The sequence below is a fragment of the Danio rerio genome, chromosome 12 (assembly GCF_049306965.1).
Source record: "Danio rerio strain Tuebingen ecotype United States chromosome 12, GRCz12tu, whole genome shotgun sequence".
Lineage (NCBI taxonomy): Eukaryota > Metazoa > Chordata > Actinopteri > Cypriniformes > Danionidae > Danio > Danio rerio.
In genome coordinates, this window is record NC_133187.1 from 15,923,787 (window position 1) to 15,940,034 (window position 16,248).

The following is a 16,248-nucleotide window of genomic DNA, read 5'->3' on the forward strand; positions in this document are numbered from 1 at the left end:
CAACGTTCAATTCAGAATGTGATAAAACCAGTTCCAGCCACTAAAAAGCATTTTCTTTTTGTTTTAGACAACATTTCATGCACTGTTAAATATGTTTAAGAAAGTTGCAAGTGAAAATCTATGTCTCTGACTGAGTTTGCATTACTGCTTATTTTGACCTCTGCTGGCTCTGAAAAGCTCATTTTCAACGTTCAATTCAGAATGTGATAAAACCAGATCCAGCCACTAAAATGCATCATTCTTTTTGTTTTAGACAACATTTCATGCACTGTTAAACATGTTAAAGCAAGTTGCAAGTGAAAATCTATGTCTATGACTGAGTTTGCATTACTGCTTATTTTGACCTCTGCTGGCTCTGAAAAGCTCATTTTCAACGTTCAATTCAGAATGTGATAAAACCAGTTCCAGCCACTAGAAAGGATTTTCTTTTTGTTTTAGACAACATTTCATGCACTGTTAAACATGTTAAAGCAAGTTGCAAGTGAAAATCTATGTCTCTGACTGAGTTTGCATTACTGCTTATTTTGACCTCTGCTGGCTCTGAAAACCTAATTTTCAACGTTCAATTCAGAATGTGATAAAACCAGATCCAGCAACTAAAAAGCATTTTCTTTTTGTTTTAGACAACATTTCATGCACTGTTAAACATGTCAAAGCAAGTTGCAAGTGAAAATCTATGTCTCTGACTGAGTTTGCATTACTGCTTATTTTGACCTCTGCTGGCTGAGTAAAGCTCATTTTCAACGTCCAATACAGAATGTGATAAAACCAGATCCAGCTACTAAAATGCATCATTCTTTTTGTTTTAGACAACATTTCATGCACTGTTAAACATGTTAAAGCAAGTTGCAAGTGAAAATCTATGTCTCTGACTGAGTTTGCATTACTGCTTATTTTGACCTCTGCTGGCTCTGAAAAGCTCATTTTCAACGTTCAATTCAGAATGTGATAAAACCAGTTCCAGCCACTGAAAAGCATTTTCTTTTTGTTTTAGACAACATTTCATGCACTGTTAAATATGTTTAAGAAAGTTGCAAGTGAAAATCTATGTCTCTGACTGAGTTTGCATTACTGCTTATTTTGACCTCTGCTGGCTCTGAAAAGCTCATTTTCAACGTTCAATTCAGAATGTGATAAAACCAGTTCCAGCCACTAAAAAGCATTTTCTTTTTGTTTTAGACAACATTTCATGCACTGTTAAATATGTTTAAGAAAGTTGCAAGTGGAAATCTATGTCTCTGACTGAGTTTGCATTACTGCTTATTTTGACCTCTGCTGGCTGAGAACAGCTCATTTTCAACGTTGAATTCAGAAAGTGATAAAACCAGATCCAGCCACTAAAATGCATCATTCTTTTTGTTTTAGACAACATTTCATGCACTGTTAAACATGTTAAAGCAAGTTGCAAGTGAAAATCTATGTCTATGACTGAGTTTGCATTACTGCTTATTTTGACCTCTGCTGGCTCTGAAAAGCTCATTTTCAACGTTCAATTCAGAATGTGATAAAACCAGTTCCAGCCACTAAAAAGCATTTACTTTTTGTTTTAGACAACATTTCATGCACTGTTAAATATGTTTAAGAAAGTTGCAAGTGAAAATCTATGTCTCTGACTGAGTTTGCATTACTGCTTATTTTGACCTCTGCTGGCTCTGAAAAGCTCATTTTCAACGTTCAATTCAGAATGTGATAAAGCCAGATCCAGCCACTAAAATGCATCATTCTTTTTGTTTTAGACAACATTTCATGCACTGTTAAACATGTTAAAGCAAGTTGCAAGTGAAAATCTATGTCTATGACTGAGTTTGCATTACTGCTTATTTTGACCTCTGCTGGCTCTGAAAAGCTCATTTTCAACGTTCAATTCAGAATGTGATAAAACCAGTTCCAGCCACTAAAAAGCATTTTCTTTTTGTTTTAGACAACATATCATGCACTGTTAAACATGTTAAAGCAAGTTGCAAGTGAAAATCTATGTCTATGACTGAGTTTGCATTACTGCTTATTTTGACCTCTGCTGGCTCTGAAAAGCTCATTTTCAACGTTCAATTCAGAATGTGATAAAACCAGTTCCAGCCACTAAAAAGGATTTTCTTTTTGTTTTAGACAACATTTCATGCACTGTTAAACATGTTAAAGCAAGTTGCAAGTGAAAATCTATGTCTATGACTGAGTTTGCATTACTGCTTATTTTGACCTCTGCTGGCTCTGAAAAGCTCATTTTCAACGTTCAATTCAGAATGTGATAAAACCAGATCCAGCCACTAAAATGCATCATTCTTTTTGTTTTAGACAACATTTCATGCACTGTTAAACATGTTAAAGCAAGTTGCAAGTGAAAATCTATGTCTCTGACTGAGTTTGCATTACTGCTTATTTTGACCTCTGCTGGCTCTGAAAAGCTCATCTTCAACGTTCAATTCAGAATGTGATAAAACCAGTTCCAGCCACTACAAAGCATTTTCTTTTTGTTTTAGACAACATTTCATGCACTGTTAAATATGTTTAAGAAAGTTGCAAGTGAAAATCTATGTCTCTGACTGAGTTTGCATTACTGCTTATTTTGACCTCTGCTGGCTCTGAAAAGCTCATTTTCAACGTTCAATTCAGAATGTGATAAAAACCAGTTCCAACCACTAAAAAGCATTTTCTTTTTGTTTTAGACAACAATTCATGCACTGTTAAACATGTTAAAGCAAGTTGCAAGTGAAAATCTATGTCTATGACTGAGTTTGCATTACTGCTTATTTTGACCTCTGCTGGCTCTGAAAAGCTCATTTTCAACGTTCAATTCAGAATGTGATAAAACCAGATCCAGCCACTAAAATGCATCATTCTTTTTGTTTTAGACAACATTTCATGCACTGTTAAACATGTTAAAGCAAGTTGCAAGTGAAAATCTATGTCTCTGACTGAGTTTGCATTACTGCTTATTTTGACCTCTGCTGGCTCTGAAAAGCTCATTTTCAACGTTCAATTCAGAATGTGATAAAACCAGATCCAGCCACTAAAAAGCATTTTCTTTTTGTTTTAGACAACATTTCATGCACTGTTAAATATGTTTAGGAAAGTTGCAAGTGAAAATCTATGTCTCTGACTGAGTTTGCATTACTGCTTATTTTGACCTCTGCTGGCTGAGTAAAGCTCAATTTCAACGTCCAATACAGAATGTGATAAAACCAGATCCAGCTACTAAAATGCATCATTCTTTTTGTTTTAGACAACATTTCATGCACTGTTAAACATGTTAAAGCAAGTTGCAAGTGAAAATCTATGTCTCTGACTGAGTTTGCATTACTGCTTATTTTGACCTCTGCTGGCTCTGAAAAGCACATTTTCAACGTTCAATTCAGAATGTGATAAAACCAGATCCAGCCACTAAAAAAGCATTTTCTTTTTGTTTTAGACAACATTTCATGCACTGTTAAACATGTTAAAGCAAGTTGCAAGTGAAAATCTATGTCTCTGACTGAGTTTGCATTACTGCTTATTTTGACGTCTGCTGGCTCTGAAAAGCTCATTTTCAACGTTGAATTCAGAATGTGATAAAACCAGATCCAGCCACTAAAAAGCATTTTCTTTTTGTTTTAGACAACATTTCATGCACTGTTAAATATATTTAGGAAAGTTGCAAGTGAAAATCTATGTCTCTGACTGAGTTTGCATTACTGCTTATTTTGACCTCTGCTGGCTGAGTAAAGCTCATTTTCAACGTCCAATACAGAACGTGAGAAAACCAGATCCAGCTACTAAAATGCATCATTCTTTTTGTTTTAGACAACATTTCATGCACTGTTAAACATGTTAAAGCAAGTTGCAAGTGAAAATCTATGTCTATGACTGAGTTTGCATTACTGCTTATTTTGACCTCTGCTGGCTCTGAAAAGCTCATTTTCAACGTTCAATTCAGAATGTGATAAAACCAGATCCAGCCACTAAAATGCATCATTCTTTTTGTTTTAGACAACATTTCATGCACTGTTAAACATGTTAAAGCAAGTTGCAAGTGAAAATCTATGTCTCTGACTGAGTTTGCGTTACTGCTTATTTTGACCTCTGCTGGCTCTGAAAAGCGCATTTTCAACGTTCAATTCAGAATGTGATAAAACCAGATCCAGCCACTAAAAAGCATTTTCTTTTTGTTTTAGACAACATTTCATGCACTGTTAAATATGTTTAGGAAAGTTGCAAGTGAAAATCTATGTCTCTGACTGAGTTTTTATTACTGCTTATTTTGACCTCTGCTGGCTGAGTAAAGCTCATTTTCAACGTCCAATACAGAATGTGATAAAACCAGATCCAGCTACTAAAATGCATCATTCTTTTTGTTTTAGACAACATTTCATGCACTGTTAAACATGTTAAAGCAAGTTGCAAGTGAAAATCTATGTCTCTGACTGAGTTTGCATTACTGCTTATTTTGACCTCTGCTGGCTCTGAAAAGCTCATTTTCAACGTTCAATTCAGAATGTGATAAAACCAGTTCCAGCCACTAAAAAACATTTTCTTTTTGTTTTAGACAACATATCATGCACTGTTAAACATGTTAAAGCAAGTTGCAAGTGAAAATCTATGTCTCTGACTGAGTTTGCATTACTGCTTATTTTGACCTCTGCTGGCTCTGAAAAGCTCATTTTCAACGTTCAATTCAGAATGTGATAAAACCAGATCCAGCCACTAAAATGCATCATTCTTTTTGTTTTAGACAACATTTCATGCACTGTTAAACATGTTAAAGCAAGTTGCAAGTGAAAATCTATGTCTATGACTGAGTTTGCATTACTGCTTATTTTGACCTCTGCTGGCTCTGAAAAGCTCATTTTCAACGTTCAATTCAGAATGTGATAAAACCAGTTCCAGCCACTAAAAAGCATTTTCTTTTTGTTTTAGACAACATATCATGCACTGTTAAACATGTTAAAGCAAGTTGCAAGTGAAAATCTATGTCTATGACTGAGTTTGCATTACTGCTTATTTTGACCTCTGCTGGCTCTGAAAAGCTCATTTTCAACGTTCAATTCAGAATGTGATAAAACCAGTTCCAGCCACTAGAAAGGATTTTCTTTTTGTTTTAGACAACATTTCATGCACTGTTAAACATGTTAAAGCAAGTTGCAAGTGAAAATCTATGTCTCTGACTGAGTTTGCATTACTGCTTATTTTGACCTCTGCTGGCTCTGAAAACCTCATTTTCAACGTTCAATTCAGAATGTGATAAAACCAGATCCAGCAACTAAAAAGCATTTTCTTTTTGTTTTAGACAACATTTCATGCACTGTTAAACATGTTAAAGCAAGTTGCAAGTGAAAATCTATGTCTATGACTGAGTTTGCATTACTGCTTATTTTGACCTCTGCTGGCTCTGAAAAGCTCATTTTCAACGTTCAATTCAGAATGTGATAAAACCAGATCCAGCCACTAAAACGCATCATTCTTTTTGTTTTAGACAACATTTCATGCACTGTTAAACATGTTAAAGCAAGTTGCAAGTGAAAATCTATGTCTCTGACTGAGTTTGCATTACTGCTTATTTTGACCTCTGCTGGCTCTGAAAAGCTCATTTTCAACGTTCAATTCAGAATGTGATAAAACCAGATCCAGCCACTAAAAAGCATTTTGTTTTTGTTTTAGACAACATTTCATGCACTGTTAAATATGTTTAGGAAATTGCAAGTGAAAATCTATGTCTCTGACTGAGTTTGCATTACTGCTTATTTTGACCTCTGCTGGCTGAGTAAAGCTCATTTTCAACGTCCAATACAGAATGTGATAAAACCAGATCCAGCTACTAAAATGCATCATTCTTTTTGTTTTAGACAACATTTCATGCACTGTTAAACATGTTAAAGCAAGTTGCAAGTGAAAATCTATGTCTCTGACTGAGTTTGCATTACTGCTTATTTTGACCTCTGCTGGCTCTGAAAAGCACATTTTCAACGTTCAATTCAGAATGTGATAAAACCAGATCCAGCCACTAAAAAGCATTTTCTTTTTGTTTTAGACAACATTTCATGCACTGTTAAACATGTTAAAGCAAGTTGCAAGTGAAAATCTATGTCTCTGACTGAGTTTGCATTACTGCTTATTTTGACCTCTGCTGGCTCTGAAAAGCTCATTTTCAACGTTGAATTCAGAATGTGATAAAACCAGATCCAGCCACTAAAAAGCATTTTCTTTTTGTTTTAGACAACATTTCATGCACTGTTAAATATATTTAGGAAAGTTGCAAGTGAAAATCTATGTCTCTGACTGAGTTTGCATTACTGCTTATTTTGACCTCTGCTGGCTGAGTAAAGCTCATTTTCAACGTCCAATACAGAATGTGAGAAAACCAGATCCAGCTACTAAAATGCATCATTCTTTTTGTTTTAGACAACATTTCATGCACTGTTAAACATGTTAAAGCAAGTTGCAAGTGAAAATCTATGTCTATGACTGAGTTTGCATTACTGCTTATTTTGACCTCTGCTGGCTCTGAAAAGCTCATTTTCAACGTTCAACTCAGAATGTGATGAAACCAGATCCAGCCACTAAAATGCATCATTGTTTTTGTTTTAGACAACATATCATGCACTGTTAAACATGTTAAAGCAAGTTGCAAGTGAAAATCTATGACTATGACTGAGTTTGCATTACTGCTTATTTTGACCTCTGCTGGCTCTGAAAAGCTCATTTTCAACGTTCAATTCAGAATGTGATAAAACCAGATCCAGCCACTAAAATGCATCATTCTTTTTGTTTTAGACAACATTTCATGCACTGTTAAACATGTTAAAGCAAGTTGCAAGTGAAAATCTATGTCTCTGACTGAGTTTGCGTTACTGCTTATTTTTACCTCAGCTGGCTCTGAAAAGCGCATTTTCAACGTTCAATTCAGAATGTGATAAAACCAGATCCAGCCACTAAAAAGCATTTTCTTTTTGTTTTAGACAACATTTCATGCACTGTTAAATATGTTTAGGAAAGTTGCAAGTGAAAATCTATGTCTCTGACTGAGTTTTTATTACTGCTTATTTTGACCTCTGCTGGCTGAGTAAAGCTCATTTTCAACGTCCAATACAGAATGTGATAAAACCAGATCCAGCTACTAAAATGCATAATTCTTTTTGTTTTAGACAACATTTCATGCACTGTTAAACATGTTAAAGCAAGTTGCAAGTGAAAATCTATGTCTCTGACTGAGTTTGCATTACTGATAATTTTTACCTCTGCTGGCTCTGAAAAGCTCATTTTCAACGCTCAATTCAGAATGTGATAAAACCAGTTCCAGCCACTAAAAAGCATTTTCTTTTTGTTTTAGACAACATATCATGCACTGTTAAACATGTTAAAGCAAGTTGCAAGTGAAAATCTATGTCTCTGACTGAGTTTGCATTACTGCTTATTTTGACCTCTGCTGGCTGAGTAAAGCTCATTTTCAACGTCCAATACAGATTGTGATAAAACCAGATCCAGCTACTAAAATGCATCATTCTTTTTGTTTTAGACAACATTTCATGCACTGTTAAACATGTTAAAGCAAGTTGCAAGTGAAAATCTATGTCTATGACTGAGTTTGCATTACTGCTTATTTTGACCTCTGCTGGCTCTGAAAAGCTCATTTTCAACGTTCAATTCAGAATGTGATAAAACCAGATCCAGCCACTAAAATGCATCATTCTTTTTGTTTTAGACAACATTTCATGCACTGTTAAACATGTTAAAGCAAGTTGCAAGTGAAAATCTATGTCTCTGACTGAGTTTGCATTACTGCTTATTTTGACCTCTGCTGGCTCTGAAAAGCTCATTTTCAACGTTCAATTCAGAATGTGATAAAACCAGTTCCAGCCACTACAAAGCATTTTCTTTTTGTTTTAGACAACATTTCATGCACTGTTAAATATGTTTAAGAAAGTTGCAAGTGAAAATCTATGTCTCTGACTGAGTTTGCATTACTGCTTATTTTGACCTCTGCTGGCTCTGAAAAGCTCATTTTCAACGTTCAATTCAGAATGTGATAAAAACCAGTTCCAGCCACTAAAAAGCATTTTCTTTTTGTTTTAGACAACATTTCATGCACTGTTAAACATGTTAAAGCAAGTTGCAAGTGAAAATCTATGTCTCTGACTGAGTTTGCGTTACTGCTTATTTTGACCTCAGCTGGCTCTGAAAAGCGCATTTTCAACGTTCAATTCAGAATGTGATAAAACCAGATCCAGCCACTAAAAAGCATTTTCTTTTTGTTTTAGACAACATTTCATGCACTGTTAAATATGTTTAGGAAAGTTGCAAGTGAAAATCTATGTCTCTGACTGAGTTTTTATTACTGCTTATTTTGACCTCTGCTGGCTGAGTAAAGCTCATTTTCAACGTCCAATACAGAATGTGATAAAACCAGATCCAGCTACTAAAATGCATCATTCTTTTTGTTTTAGACAACATTTCATGCACTGTTAAACATGTTAAAGCAAGTTGCAAGTGAAAATCTATGTCTCTGACTGAGTTTGCATTACTGCTTATTTTGACCTCTGCTGGCTCTGAAAAGCACATTTTCAACGTTCAATTCAGAATGTGATAAAACCAGATCCAGCCACTAAAAAGCATTTTCTTTTTGTTTTAGACAACATTTCATGCACTGTTAAACATGTTAAAGCAAGTTGCAAGTGAAAATCTATGTCTCTGACTGAGTTTGCATTACTGCTTATTTTGACCTCTGCTGGCTCTGAAAAGCTCATTTTCAACGTTGAATTCAGAATGTGATAAAACCAGATCCAGCCACTAAAAAGCATTTTCTTTTTGTTTTAGACAACATTTCATGCACTGTTAAATATATTTAGGAAAGTTGCAAGTGAAAATCTATGTCTCTGACTGAGTTTGCATTACTGCTTATTTTGACCTCTGCTGGCTGAGTAAAGCTCATTTTCAACGTCCAATACAGAATGTGAGAAAACCAGATCCAGCTACTAAAATGCATCATTCTTTTTGTTTTAGGCAACATTTCATGCTCTGTTAAACATGTTAAAGCAAGTTGCAAGTGAAAATCTATGTCTATGACTGAGGTTGCATTACTGCTTATTTTGACCTCTGCTGGCTCTGAAAAGCTCATTTTCAACGTTCAACTCAGAATGTGATGAAACCAGATCCAGCCACTAAAATGCATCATTGTTTTTGTTTTAGACAACATATCATGCACTGTTAAACATGTTAAAGCAAGTTGCAAGTGAAAATCTATGTCTATGACTGAGTTTGCATTACTGCTTATTTTGACCTCTGCTGGCTCTGAAAAGCTCATTTTCAATGTTCAATTCAGAATGTGATAAAACCAGTTCCAGCCACTAAAAAGCATTTTCTTTTTGTTTTAGACAACATTTCATGCACTGTTAAATATGTTTAAGAAAGTTGCAAGTGAAAATCTATGTCTCTGACTGAGTTTGCATTACTGCTTATTTTGACCTCTGCTGGCTCTGAAAAGCTCATTTTCAACGTTCAATTCAGAATGTGATAAAACCAGATCCAGCCACTAAAATGCATCATTGTTTTTGTTTTAGACAACATATCATGCACTGTTAAACATGTTAAAGCAAGTTGCAAGTGAAAATCTATGTCTATGACTGAGTTTGCATTACTGCTTATTTTGACCTCTGCTGGCTCTGAAAAGCTCATTTTCAACGTTCAACTCAGAATGTGATGAAACCAGATCCAGCCACTAAAATGCATCATTGTTTTTGTTTTAGACAACATATCATGCACTGTTAAACATGTTAAAGCAAGTTGCAAGTGAAAATCTATGTCTATGACTGAGTTTGCATTACTGCTTATTTTGACCTCTGCTGGCTCTGAAAAACTCATTTTCAATGTTCAATTCAGAATGTGATAAAACCAGTTCCAGCCACTAAAAAGAATTTTCTTTTTGTTTTAGACAACATTTCATGCACTGTTAAATATGTTTAAGAAAGTTGCAAGTGAAAATCTATGTCTCTGACTGAGTTTGCATTACTGCTTATTTTGACCTCTGCTGGTTCTGAAAAGCTCATTTTCAACGTTCAATTCAGAATGTGATAAAACCAGTTCCAGCCACTAAAAAGCATTTTTTTTTGTTTTAGACAACATTTCATGCACTGTTAAACATGTTAAAGCAAGTTGCAAGTGAAAATCTATGTCTATGACTGAGTTTGCATTACTGCTTATTTTGACCTCTGCTGGCTCTGAAAAGCTCATTTTCAACGTTCAATTCAGAATGTGATAAAACCAGATCCAGCTACTAAAATGCATTTTCTTTTTGTTTTAGACAACATTTCATGCACTGTTAAATATGTTTAGGAAAGTTGCAAGTGAAAATCTATGTCTCTGACTGAGTTTGCATTACTGCTTATTTTGACCTCTGCTGGCTCTGAAAAGCTCATTTTCAACGTTCAATTCAGAATGTGATAAAAACCAGTTCCAGCCACTAAAAAGCATTTTCTTTTTGTTTTAGACAACATTTCATGCACTGTTAAACATGTTAAAGCAAGTTGCAAGTGAAAATCTATGTCTCTGACTGAGTTTGCGTTACTGCTTATTTTGACCTCAGCTGGCTCTGAAAAGCGCATTTTCAACGTTCAATTCAGAATGTGATAAAACCAGATCCAGCTACTAAAATGCATTTTCTTTTTGTTTTAGACAACATTTCATGCACTGTTAAATATGTTTAAGAAAGTTGCAAGTGAAAATCTATGTCTCTGACTGAGTTTGCATTACTGCTTATTTTGACCTCTGCTGGCTCTGAAAAGCTCATTTTCAACGTTCAATTCAGAATGTGATAAAAACCAGTTCCAGCCACTAAAAAGCATTTTCTTTTTGTTTTAGACAACATTTCATGCACTGTTAAACATGTTAAAGCAAGTTGCAAGTGAAAATCTATGTCTCTGACTGAGTTTGCGTTACTGCTTATTTTGACCTCAGCTGGCTCTGAAAAGCGCATTTTCAACGTTCAATTCAGAATGTGATAAAACCAGATCCAGCCACTAAAAAGCATTTTCTTTTTGTTTTAGACAACATTTCATGCACTGTTAAATATGTTTAGGAAAGTTGCAAGTGAAAATCTATGTCTCTGACTGAGTTTGCATTACTGCTTATTTTGACCTCTGCTGGCTGAGTAAAGCTCATTTTCAACGTCCAATACAGAATGTGATAAAACAAGATCCAGCTACTAAAAAGCATTTTCTTTTTGTTTTAGACAACATTTCATGCACTGTTAAACATGTTAAAGCAAGTTGCAAGTGAAAATCTATGTCTATGACTGAGTTTGCATTACTGCTTATTTTGACCTCTGCTGGCTCTGAAAACCTCATTTTCAACGTTCAATTCAGAATGTGATAAAACCAGATCCAGCCACTAAAATGCATCATTCTTTTTGTTTTAGACAACATTTCATGCACTGTTAAACATGTTAAAGCAAGTTGCAAGTGAAAATCTATGTCTCTGACTGAGTTTGCATTACTGCTTATTTTGACCTCTGCTGGCTCTGAAAAGCTCATTTTCAACGTTCAATTCAGAATGTGATAAAAACCAGTTCCAGCCACTAAAAAGCATTTTCTTTTTGTTTTAGACAACATTTCATGCACTGTTAAACATGTTAAAGCAAGTTGCAAGTGAAAATCTATGTCTATGACTGAGTTTGCATTACTGCTTATTTTGACCTCTGCTGGCTCTGAAAAGCTCATTTTCAACGTTCAATTCAGAATGTGATAAAACCAGATCCAGCCACTAAAATGCATCATTCTTTTTGTTTTAGACAACATTTCATGCACTGTTAAACATGTTAAAGCAAGTTGCAAGTGAAAATCTATGTCTCTGACTGAGTTTGCATTACTGCTTATTTTGACCTCTGCTGGCTCTGAAAAGCTAATTTTCAACGTTTAATTCAGAATGTGATAAAACCAGATCCAGCCACTAAAAAGCATTTTCTTTTTGTTTTAGACAACATTTCATGCACTGTTAAATATGTTTAGGAAAGTTGCAAGTGAAAATCTATGTCTCTGACTGAGTTTGCATTACTGCTTATTTTGACCTCTGCTGGCTGAGTAAAGCTCATTTTCAACGTCCAATACAGAATGTGATAAAACCAGATCCAGCTACTAAAATGGATCATTCTTTTTGTTTTAGACAACATTTCATGCACTGTTAAACATGTTAAAGCAAGTTGCAAGTGAAAATCTATGTCTCTGACTGAGTTTGCATTACTGCTTATTTTGACCTCTGCTGGCTCTGAAAAGCACATTTTCAACGTTCAATTCAGAATGTGATAAAACCAGATCCAGCCACTAAAAAGCATTTTCTTTTTGTTTTAGACAACATTTCATGCACTGTTAAACATGTTAAAGCAAGTTGCAAGTGAAAATCTATGTCTCTGACTGAGTTTGCATTACTGCTTTTTTTGACCTGTGCTGGCTCTGAAAAGCTCATTTTCAATGTTCAATTCAGAATGTGATAAAACCAGTTCCAGCCACTAAAAAGCATTTTCTTTTTGTTTTAGACAACATTTCATGCACTGTTAAATATGTTTAAGAAAGTTGCAAGTGAAAATCTATGTCTCTGACTGAGTTTGCATTACTGCTTATTTTGACCTCAGCTGGCTCTGAAAAGCTCATTTTCAACGTTCAATTCAGAATGTGATAAAACCAGTTCCAGCCACTAAAAAGCATTTTTTTTTTTTGTTTTAGACAACATTTCATGCACTGTTAAACATGTTAAAGCAAGTTGCAAGTGAAAATCTATGTCTATGACTGAGTTTGCATTACTGCTTATTTTGACCTCTGCTGGCTCTGAAAAGCTCATTTTCAACGTTCAATTCAGAATGTGATAAAACCAGATCCAGCCACTAAAATGCATCATTGTTTTTGTTTTAGACAACATATCATGCACTGTTAAACATGTTAAAGCAAGCTGCAAGTGAAAATCTATGTCTATGACTGAGTTTGCATTACTGCTTATTTTGACCTCTGCTGGCTCTGAAAACCTCATTTTCAACGTTCAATTCAGAATGTGATAAAACCAGATCCAGCCACTAAAATGCATCATTCTTTTTGTTTTAGACAACATTTCATGCACTGTTAAACATGTTAAAGCAAGTTGCAAGTGAAAATCTATGTCTCTGACTGAGTTTGCATTACTGCTTATTTTGACCTCTGCTGGCTCTGAAAAGCTAATTTTCAACGTTCAATTCAGAATGTGATAAAACCAGATCCAGCCACTAAAAAGCATTTTCTTTTTGTTTTAGACAACATTTCATGCACTGTTAAATATGTTTAGGAAAGTTGCAAGTGAAAATCTATGTCTCTGACTGAGTTTGCATTACTGCTTATTTTGACCTCTGCTGGCTGAGTAAAGCTCATTTTCAACGTCCAATACAGAATGTGATAAAACCAGATCCAGCTACTAAAATGGATCATTCTTTTTGTTTTAGACAACATTTCATGCACTGTTAAACATGTTAAAGCAAGTTGCAAGTGAAAATCTATGTCTCTGACTGAGTTTGCATTACTGCTTATTTTGACCTCTGCTGGCTCTGAAAAGCACATTTTCAACGTTCAATTCAGAATGTGATAAAACCAGATCCAGCCACTAAAAAGCATTTTCTTTTTGTTTTAGACAACATTTCATGCACTGTTAAATATGTTTAAGAAAGTTGCAAGTGAAAATCTATGTCTCTGACTGAGTTTGCATTACTGCTTATTTTGACCTCAGCTGGCTCTGAAAAGCTCATTTTCAACGTTCAATTCAGAATGTGATAAAACCAGTTCCAGCCACTAAAAAGCATTTTTTTTTGTTTTAGACAACATTTCATGCACTGTTAAACATGTTAAAGCAAGTTGCAAGTGAAAATCTATGTCTATGACTGAGTTTGCATTACTGCTTATTTTGACCTCTGCTGGCTCTGAAAAGCTCATTTTCAACGTTCAATTCAGAATGTGATAAAACCAGATCCAGCCACTAAAATGCATCATTGTTTTTGTTTTAGACAACATATCATGCACTGTTAAACATGGTAAAGCAAGTTGCAAGTGAAAATCTATGTCTATGACTGAGTTTGCATTACTGCTTATTTTGACCTCTGCTGGCTCTGAAAACCTCATTTTCAACGTTCAATTCAGAATGTGATAAAACCAGATCCAGCCACTAAAATGCATCATTCTTTTTGTTTTAGACAACATTTCATGCACTGTTAAACATGTTAAAGCAAGTTGCAAGTGAAAATCTATGTCTCTGACTGAGTTTGCATTACTGCTTATTTTGACCTCTGCTGGCTCTGAAAAGCTCATTTTTAACGTTCAAATCAGAATGTGATAAAACCAGTTCCAGCCACTAAAAAGCATTTTCTTTTTGTTTTAGACAACATTTCATGCACTGTTAAATATGTTTAAGAAAGTTGCAAGTGAAAATCTATGTCTCTGACTGAGTTTGCATTACTGCTTATTTTGACCTCTGCTGGCTCTGAAAAGCTCATTTTCAACGTTCAATTCAGAATGTGATAAAAACCAGTTCCAGCCACTAAAAAGCATTTTCTTTTTGTTTTAGACAACATTTCATGCACTGTTAAACATGTTAAAGCAAGTTGCAAGTGAAAATCTATGTCTATGACTGAGTTTGCATTACTGCTTATTTTGACCTCTGCTGGCTCTGAAAAGCTCATTTTCAACGTTCAATTCAGAATGTGATAAAACCAGATCCAGCCACTAAAATGCATCATTCTTTTTGTTTTAGACAACATTTCATGCACTGTTAAACATGTTAAAGCAAGTTGCAAGTGAAAATCTATGTCTCTGACTGAGTTTGCATTACTGCTTATTTTGACCTCTGCTGGCTCTGAAAAGCTCATTTTCAACGTTCAATTCAGAATGTGATAAAACCAGATCCAGCCACTAAAAAGCATTTTCTTTTTGTTTTAGACAACATTTCATGCACTGTTAAATATGTTTAGGAAAGTTGCAAGTGAAAATCTATGTCTCTGACTGAGTTTGCATTACTGCTTATTTTGACCTCTGCTGGCTCTGAAAAGCTCATTTTCAATGTTCAATTCAGAATGTGATAAAACCAGTTCCAGCCACTAAAAAGCATTTTCTTTTTGTTTTAGACAACATTTCATGCACTGTTAAATATGTTTAAGAAAGTTGCAAGTGAAAATCTATGTCTCTGACTGAGTTTGCATTACTGCTTATTTTGACCTCAGCTGGCTCTGAAAAGCTCATTTTCAACGTTCAATTCAGAATGTGATAAAACCAGTTCCAGCCACTAAAAAGCATTTTTTTTTTTTGTTTTAGACAACATTTCATGCACTGTTAAACATGTTAAAGCAAGTTGCAAGTGAAAATCTATGTCTATGACTGAGTTTGCATTACTGCTTATTTTGACCTCTGCTGGCTCTGAAAAGCTCATTTTCAACGTTCAATTCAGAATGTGATAAAACCAGATCCAGCCACTAAAATGCATCATTGTTTTTGTTTTAGACAACATATCATGCACTGTTAAACATGTTAAAGCAAGTTGCAAGTGAAAATCTATGTCTCTGACTGAGTTTGCATTACTGCTTATTTTGACCTCTGCTGGCTCTGAAAAGCACATTTTCAACGTTCAATTCAGAATGTGATAAAACCAGATCCAGCCACTAAAAAGCATTTTCTTTTTGTTTTAGACAACATTTCATGCACTGTTAAACATGTTAAAGCAAGTTGCAAGTGAAAATCTATGTCTCTGACTGAGTTTGCATTACTGCTTATTTTGACCTCTGCTGGCTCTGAAAAGCTCATTTTCAACGTTGAATTCAGAATGTGATAAAACCAGATCCAGCCACTAAAAAGCATTTTCTTTTTGTTTTAGACAACATTTCATGCACTGTTAAATATATTTAGGAAAGTTGCAAGTGAAAATCTATGTCTCTGACTGAGTTTGCATTACTGCTTATTTTGACCTCTGCTGGCTGAGTAAAGCTCATTTTCAACGTTCAATTCAGAATGTGATAAAACCAGATCCAGCCACTAAAATGCATCATTCTTTTTGTTTTAGACAACATTTCATGCACTGTTAAACATGTTAAAGCAAGTTGCAAGTGAAAATCTATGTCTCTGACTGAGTTTGCATTACTGCTTATTTTGACCTCTGCTGGCTCTGAAAAGCTAATTTTCAACGTTTAATTCAGAATGTGATAAAACCAGATCCAGCCACTAAAAAGCATTTTCTTTTTGTTTTAGACAACATTTCATGCACTGTTAAATATGTTTAGGAAAGTTGCAA